We start from the raw sequence: 8,335 nt of genomic DNA on the forward strand, positions 1-8,335 counted from the left end.
TGTTTTTTCCAGTAAATGGTTCATGTTTGCAATTATTTTCCCCCTCTCCCAGGGATAATATAATAATGGATAGTTAGAGATGACCTTCCATCTCAGATTCGATTCTACAGGGATCCCTTCCTTTGCCACTGGAATTTTGGTACAATGAAGCAAACACCAGTAAGTAATTTATTCCCATGGGGTACCTCAGTGAAGGTGAATCATCTGCTGCAGAGCAGGGGAATTTTCAGGAGACAAGACTCCAGTTCATAATTCATGCCAAAACCAAGGGTTAACACTGAAGTGTCAGGTCTGGCTAGCCCATGGCTGAGGAATGAAAACCAGCAGCTGTCTGAATTCCAGGGATGGTGCTGGGAATAGCTGCGATGAAACAAAGTCCCACCAACTTTGATCTTGGATCTCCTGCACAGGATTAAAGGAATAACTGAGTTTGGGCCTGAGGCACAGACATTTGGGGAAGCAGCAGGGGGAATTTGTTACGTTTGCATGGGAGTTTACTAAGCATATGAGGGTAAAGCAAAGATAATTCTCTTTTATCATCGCAATCCATTTCTTTAAACCGTGAGCGCTCTTCGAAGCCCTAGTGAGATCACAACAAGGACAGCACCAGACTTGCAGTACTCTCTGCATGGTGCTGCTTTGTTTGGGTTGAAGAGGTGATGTTTTGTCCTGGATCAACCTTGTAAATATGAATGGAGCAAGGCAAGATTTGTTTGTGCAAATCCAAATATTTTCCTCCTTCCCCGCTTTTTCCGAAGTTTGATGAGATCGGTTCATATATCTGCCATTTCCCTGGGATATGAGTAGCTGCCAGAAACCCCTCTGGCTGCTGTCAGTCTGACTTAGGACATCTTTGAAGGAGTGGCTCCAAGACAAGAGAGTGCAGTCCATCCAGATACAGCATTCGATCTCCACTATTGTCAGAGCAAGGAATCATATTTCCCTCACCCCTGCCCTCTAGCTAAAAAAGGCAAATATTTCATAAAGGTACCATAATACATCTGCTAGAGTTGTCTTCACAGCCTTTTTCTCCTCCCCAAACTGGAATGTGCCTAAGCTCCTTCTGGTCTGTTTATTCCTTTTTTTCTAGCAGCCCTTGGGGAAGGTATCTAATACCTTTTTGTAAACATTATTTATGGACTCAGAACACCAGAAACATGTCTCTACAAATAGTCTGCACAACATGTCCTGAACCTTCCCACTGGCACCTTCTTATGTCAGTCCCCAGTGCTCAGATTTCTTTGTCTTTTTGCTGCAAGCCGGATTTACTGAAGTGAGGTTTTTTCCACATGAGCACTACTATAGTGACTGAGAACCTGTACACATATGGCTTGCCCAGTAGTGTCCCAGTGGTTCCTGGTTATTCCTGTTTAGGTCCTAGAGCCAGTGTTCAGTTTTTCTGGAAGAAAGAAAGCTCAGTGCTAGCCCTAGTTCCTGTGTTACATTGCACAGCACCCTAGGATGCACCACAGAGGGTGAGCTCCCTTGATCTATAGTGGACCACCTCTTACCCAGCACCACTCCCTTCTGTGATCTCTGTATTAATTAGATGTGTGTGGGTGTTCTCCACAAGTACTCAGCACTAAGTTTAAAAAACAGCTTTGTACCAGAGAACCAGCTGTATGTATACTTTTCATCAAAAACACTTAAAAACTTTCCTTTGGAAGAAAATCACTGGCTTTGTTAGTATTTCTGCCCATTCAGGATCAAAACTATGGCACAAAATCTTCTGAAAGAAGCTTAGTGGGTTTGGCCTCTTCTCTTACCTAAAAGAAAGAGGAAAAGGCTGCTCTTTCATACTTTTATATTCCCTGTGAATCTGGAATTCTTTATAAATGACATAGATCTTGGTCTCAATATAATAGTATTAAAGGAAATACCTCACTTCCAGTCAAGAGTTTAAGACAAAATGGAAAATAGTGTGTTCAACTGAAACCATAGGGCAGGAACTGATCTGAGCAAGAATTTAGTCTGGGTGCAAACATTAACAACTCTATTATTCAATGGGTACTACATGACTCTTAATGACTGTAGTTGCATAAAACCTTCCGTTTTACATTTAAATCCAAGTGCAGTATCTCACCAGCACAGGTCTTGTAGTTTGTCCCATGTTGTTTCCATATGTGGTTTGTACTGTAATACTTTCTGTGTCTTGGGGGTTAAAAAAGCACACATCACTAGGCCACCACTTACCATGGCTTGTCTTCTGCTCATCCCTTATGTGGAATCATTCATTCTTGGACTGTACAGCCTGAGTGGATCACAGCAGAAGCTTTCATCAACAGCAGACTCTAGAGGTGCAAAAAATATCTGTTGAAATCCTGAGAATGTTGACAGAAATTTGGTGAGGAAAGAATATACTCTGATGGGGCAAGATACTCGGTGGGTTCAGTGAGGCTGGGATTCTATTCACTTACCCTTAATGGGCCATCTCAGTTCTTCTCCAGCACTTCACCTACAGCTCTTCCTGAAACACTGTACTTCTCGGTTTGTCTTTAAGGTAGGTTCTGTTTTCTAGTTCTGTTTTCTGAATGCTGGCAGAAAGGATATGACTTGCTGACTTCAGACAAGATGCCAAAGCATGCAGAAGGGACTTTACTGTAAACAATCTCTTAGAATTCATTTTAAAAGGAGAAAGGGATATAGGGAGGAAAAGCAAAATACCTAGAGATGCTGACTTGCCATCTACAGTCATCCTCCCTTGCTGGTGATTAATCATCTCCCCCTTTGAGCCCAATGAACCAGATACACACATTCCTCTTTTTTCTCTGTTGATGGAAAAATTTGATTTTTGGCATGCCTTTTGTAGGATTCAAAATACCTTTGTGCTGTGGTGAGTGTGAGGGAAGGGAGTTTCACTTCTCAGCAGATATGCTAAAACCATGTATTTAGGGCTGGGCTCTCCACCCCACCAATGTTGCAGGGAGCCATTTGTGGCAGCCTGATCCCACATCTCTGACACATACTAGACTCTGCAGGCTGGAGACTCTGTGTCTGTGTATGCTGTTGCCTGTTGCTGAAGATCAACAAACTCTTGCACAGTGGAAGTTGCTTATGAGTCAGCAAAAACTAAGCATAGAGGAATCAGAAGGAATGGGATTTTAAGTGAGATAGTAACTTTAATGTCTGCATGCTGTGAACTAAGTGAATTTTGGGTCCTATATTGCAAAACATAAATAAATCACATTAGTTAACACAATTGAGGCAACCCTTGTACCACGTAGATTCCCCTAGAGACAGTCTAAGCTTATTAATGGTGTCGACTATCCCGGGGAAAAAAAAAATTCTTAATGGCACTGACAGATCCCTCACCACCATGGCTGTAGTTCTAGAAACCTTTGAGAAGGCAATGTGAATGTGAATCTGGCCCTCCTGTTTGCTGGGGTTAATCCATGGGTTAGTTACTTGTGCAGAATTTCCCGATATTTGTAATGTGATGAAATGAGTAAAAAACATTAGCTGGTGATAAATACTGTATCTAGCCCAGTCCTGAAGGAGTTACCACAGGCAAGGCTGACTGTCTCATGCAAACCAGCTGCCATCAGATCCAGAAGAATCCCTGCAATCAGAACCCACAAAGGGACTGATTTATTACCCATGGAGAGTTTAGTGAACATTGTGGTGCTCTGATCACTTTCGTGTCATCAGTGCCATGTTTGCCTCTGTGTATGTGTCTCTCCACTCTGTGCTCTCAGCCCGTAGTAAGATTTCAACATGCATGTTTGGTATACATTGACCTCACAGATGTTTGTGCTCTTCCTTTACCCTCTAGCAAAAATTTCACAAGGGGTGTTTTTGTTTTTTTTTTTTTTAGTGTGACTTAGAGTTCCTTGTCTCATGTGACACTCAAAAATGTAATCATTTCTGGTTAGAGCTGATTCTGGCTGTGGTGAAAAGCAGGGAGTTGGCATGGTCAAACCTAGGTGAGGACTCCCTGAGCTCACACCTCTGTGGGTTGCTGTTCAGCACATGCAAAGCTGCATCCTCTGATCAGCTTTTCCAGATCCCTTAGTTTGTGAATTCCCAACATCCAATGGGTCACAGGCTGTAGTTGGTGAGATGTCAGGATGTCCAGGCTCCACTGGCAAATTGGCAAGAATGATGGGAGGTAGCAAACTAAAGCACAGAAGAATTTCTGTGCTCTTCCTCTCTGCCTGAGCTGTAACATTTTAATTTCTTGCAGCCACAGGCAAAGAGGCTGTTTACATACCAGGCAGGAGCTTTGTGCAATATGGTTAGGTGCCTTCCAGGGTTTGGTTCCACCTTACCTTCCTGGGGTGCCTCAAAATGAAGTTGTAAACTCTGATACTAGTATGCATACATGTCAAGGGAGAGCAGAATGTAATTTTGAAGCAGAAAGTATTAGGTCTCATTGTGCATGAGTTTGGTGCCTGCATGGATGCACAGCCACAAACGGTTGCAAACAGCCAACAGTTATGGGTAGAGAAACTAGAGGGGGGTTTTGTGACAGTTACCCAAATATAAGCCAGGGAACATGGCTGACAGAAATTATGCTTGAAAGCTTTGGACTGGGTGATGAGCTGGATAAAACTGTCTTTTCTCACCAGATGTTGTATTGTCAATTACAAGGAGAGGTACTGAAACATTCAGACTTGGTCATGGTGAGAAAACACAAGCAATCTTTCACATTATATATGAATAAAAGTTGTGTATTCAAACAACAGTTTAAGAGCTCACTGAAACTGTCAGACTTATGTGGTAATTATTTTGTCACTTTTGCAATACCTTTTGAAGAAGTATATCCTGCCCCTAAAGAGAACTGATTACCTGCTGAAGCCTAACATCCATCAATCCTTTTCCCTGACAACCATAATCCTGCTCTGTCTGGTCCAGGCTACATGCTGCAGCAGGAGCTAGAAACCTGAGAGCTGTATGCTGGAAATCTTCGGGATGTTGATGAACAGAATGGTGGGTGGTATTTTTAGACATCCTTGTAAACAAACAAATGTGACTGATTAAAGCTGGATGGCCACAGAAGTTTCTGCCTCCCTCTGCATATTCCACCCTTTGCCTGGCAGTTATGGGGATATCAGGTTTCTCAAAAGGCCAGGTTGGAAATGAATGTCTCGGGAGTTGCTTCACATGTGATTTAGCTCCTGGTGACAGGGACATAGCAAATCCGGAGGAAGGCTGCTCCACCACAGCGTGATATTCATGTCATTTAGTGGGATGCTTAAGCCCACCTGTCAGCAAATGCTCATCCTGCAGCTCTGCCTGCCAGCTCAGAGAACTGCATTGCCTACTAACACAAAGGGGCTGGCACACAAACACACTCCATTGATCAACACATCTCACCCTGTGTATTTCAGGTGCACAAACTGCAAAATCAAACTCGCAGACAACAGCAGTTTCTTGGAGACTGTGTAGCCATCTAGTGTTAGTGTATATACAGCGTGCTGCTTACTTGCCGAGTCCCCAGAGGCTTCCCTACCTTTTTCCTACAATTCTTCCAACTGGATGTATAACTTCTAGTTACAGGAGTTTTAGTTAAACTTGCCAGTACACTGGACTTGATCTCTGAAATTTCTGACCACCTTAAGATTGTGCTCATGGATGGAGAATAGAATCCTGCTATAGTATTTCTTTTATTTGTAACAATGCTTATTACTATGAAGAAGAGCTACCAGTCCCTTGGCTTCCACTACTATGTTTCAGCAGTCTTTAATTCTTAAGGAAACAAACCACAACAACTAGGGGAAAAGAGAGGAAAAAAACCCAACCAAACAAAAAAAAAGCCAACAAAAAAACCCATTTGAATTTGAACATCAGTGAACAAATGTCAGGGATCTACTGCTATCTGCTGGAGTGTTTTTGAGACTTTCTCATTTTATCAGGACTAGGAAAGCTTTGTACATATATTGTTAGGGAATAAGACAAGGACAAAATAGCCTGAAATTGTATGCCTTATCTAAATTTTCTCATCTAAGGAAAACCATCTTGTTTCAAAGTGCCAGCTTCCTCTTTGGTCATCCAGCAGACAAGGCAATTTGAACAAGAAACTACTTTTATAGTTTGTAGTAAATTAATTAGGTAACTTGTGCAGGCAAGGAGCATGATGAAATGACACACATTCTTGTATTGCATACCAGAATGACAAGTAAAATTCAAAGGTGACAACCCAGGGTTACTGTGACTTAGCAGCAGCCACTAGGCCAACCTGGGAACAGAAACGTCTTTGTTTACAATCTGCATTTTTCTTACTATTATCTTCTCTCTTGCACTGCAATTTCCCCCAGCCCTCTCTGTGCCACTAGGTTCATCTTTCTCTGCACTTTGCAGAAGCATCCAGGTGTGTTATGAGGGGCTTTCATCTTCTGAAACAAAAGCTGGTGGACTAGTGACTTTCTGCACTGCAGTAAGAAGTTACTGATTAATGAGGTAAATAAATTGTTTCTGCATAGAAGCTACATGTTACAGCTTCTTTGCTTGGGCTAAGTGGTGAATGAAGAAGTATTCCATGGAGACATATTTTGGATCCTGCTACGCTTGTGGAAGGTGCTCTCAGCTCTGCCCATTTAATAGCTTTTGCTGGAGAAATAGTCCAAATTCCTAAGAATCTACTCCATGAACAATTTATGTAAGGACTGCCTTATTCCCCTTGTTATCTCAGGTTTTTAATATCAAACACTGATGTCTCAGTCTTGAGAGCCGTTGGAGAGGAGCAGTGACAAGCAACACATACTCATTCCACAGTAGTGGAATCTGGTGGATCTGGAGGAGGATGTTTGTTGACACCACCTTACTCACGTGTGGTAAGCCAAGCTAATTGCCCTTGTCTGCAAGACTGGACATGAATCTTCTGCACACTCCCATTCTACGTGTCTGTCTGTATGTGGGATCTTAAAAAGACAGTGGTATGTTTCCAACAGGTTTCAACCACAACTGATTGATCTCGTAGCATTTATTTGAAATACTTTTTTAAAGGCATGTTTAACAAAGCTTTCACTGCATCATGTTTCACAGGTGTTGGATATAAGAATGTCACCAAAGAAATGGCTAATTACCTTTCAATCAATTTTTTACTGATGACTTTGACCAAAAAAATAGGGAAAATAATATTCTAGACCTAAATTACAACTAGTTGAACACAGAAACATATGGCACACAGAGGCAAATAAGAGCTCACAGAACCCCTCTCCTGCTGCGGGGCACAGTGGAGGGTCCATGGAACATGGATGTGGATGCAGCCAAGAGCTGTGATGGGAAGGAGGATGAGAGTCCCTGCACAGCAGCACAGCCTCTCCCTGCAAAAATGAATGGCAGTTGTGATGCTGAGCCACCCACAGGGAGCCACAATGCCACTACCCACAGGCAAATCCCTTCCCATCCCAAACTGCTTGCAGACAAGGTGCTGGGCAGAGCAGGAAATGGCTGAAACAAAGCCATAGCATTTAAGTGATAATCTGAGGTCAGGTGGCGTATGTGTGTCTCACAATTCTAGAAATGCTTTAAATGATGTTACAAAATAACATGTGGACAAAGGAGTGAGATGGAACATTTGTATTCTATTATGTACTTTACTGAGAGGTTTATTCTCTTTGGATGAGAACAGTTTCTGGGAAGGAATGATTTAATGGTTTTTCGTTAAAGTAGTAAGGGTGTTATCATTCCTATCTCAGACAAAATCTTTGCAATTTTCCAAAGTGCTCCTTAAGTTCTAATGGCATCTTCATCCCTGCTTTTGCCTGCAACAGTGTTGCAGCCACCACCATATTCTAGCTTGGATGCCTTTCAGGGGTCATTTAGTTGATTTTTCTACTTTAATGTTATAGTCTTGAAAGCACATTAGGTTTTACAGAATGAAAGGTGCCATAGCAAATAAAGGGGTTTTTTGTTTCTTCACTATGATGTCTTGAGAATATTTGCAAGTGAAACAGAGGTTTGAATAGGGTGTGTTTGATTGTCACCATGCCTAGAAAATAACTTCGAGATTTCTAGCATTCCCTCAAAGGGATGCAGAACCATCTCCAGTTAACCTCTGAACTATGCCTTGGAGAAAAGAATCACTTTTCCATAACCCACATTATCCAGAATCGGCCTGTCAGGCTTTGGGAATGAGAAGAATGCCATCGAACTCAGTTTTTACTAGACTTGTTTGCCTTTCCTTGCTTCCTTTTTTCCTCCCCCTTTCCAGGTCTCCCGGCGCAGGTCGCCATGTGAGCGGACCAAGTTTAAAACAGTGGTTCGTTCGACAAATAGTCGTAGACAATCACCAGCACAGCATCCGAAGCGATAAGCCCTGTTATTTTGACAGCTTGCGTGTCATTTACACGGAGTTATGGTGTGCTCTGAACACTGGAAATGTTTACTTTAG

The sequence above is a fragment of the Cinclus cinclus genome, chromosome 7 (genome assembly GCF_963662255.1).
Source record: "Cinclus cinclus chromosome 7, bCinCin1.1, whole genome shotgun sequence".
Taxonomy (NCBI): Eukaryota; Metazoa; Chordata; class Aves; order Passeriformes; family Cinclidae; genus Cinclus; species Cinclus cinclus.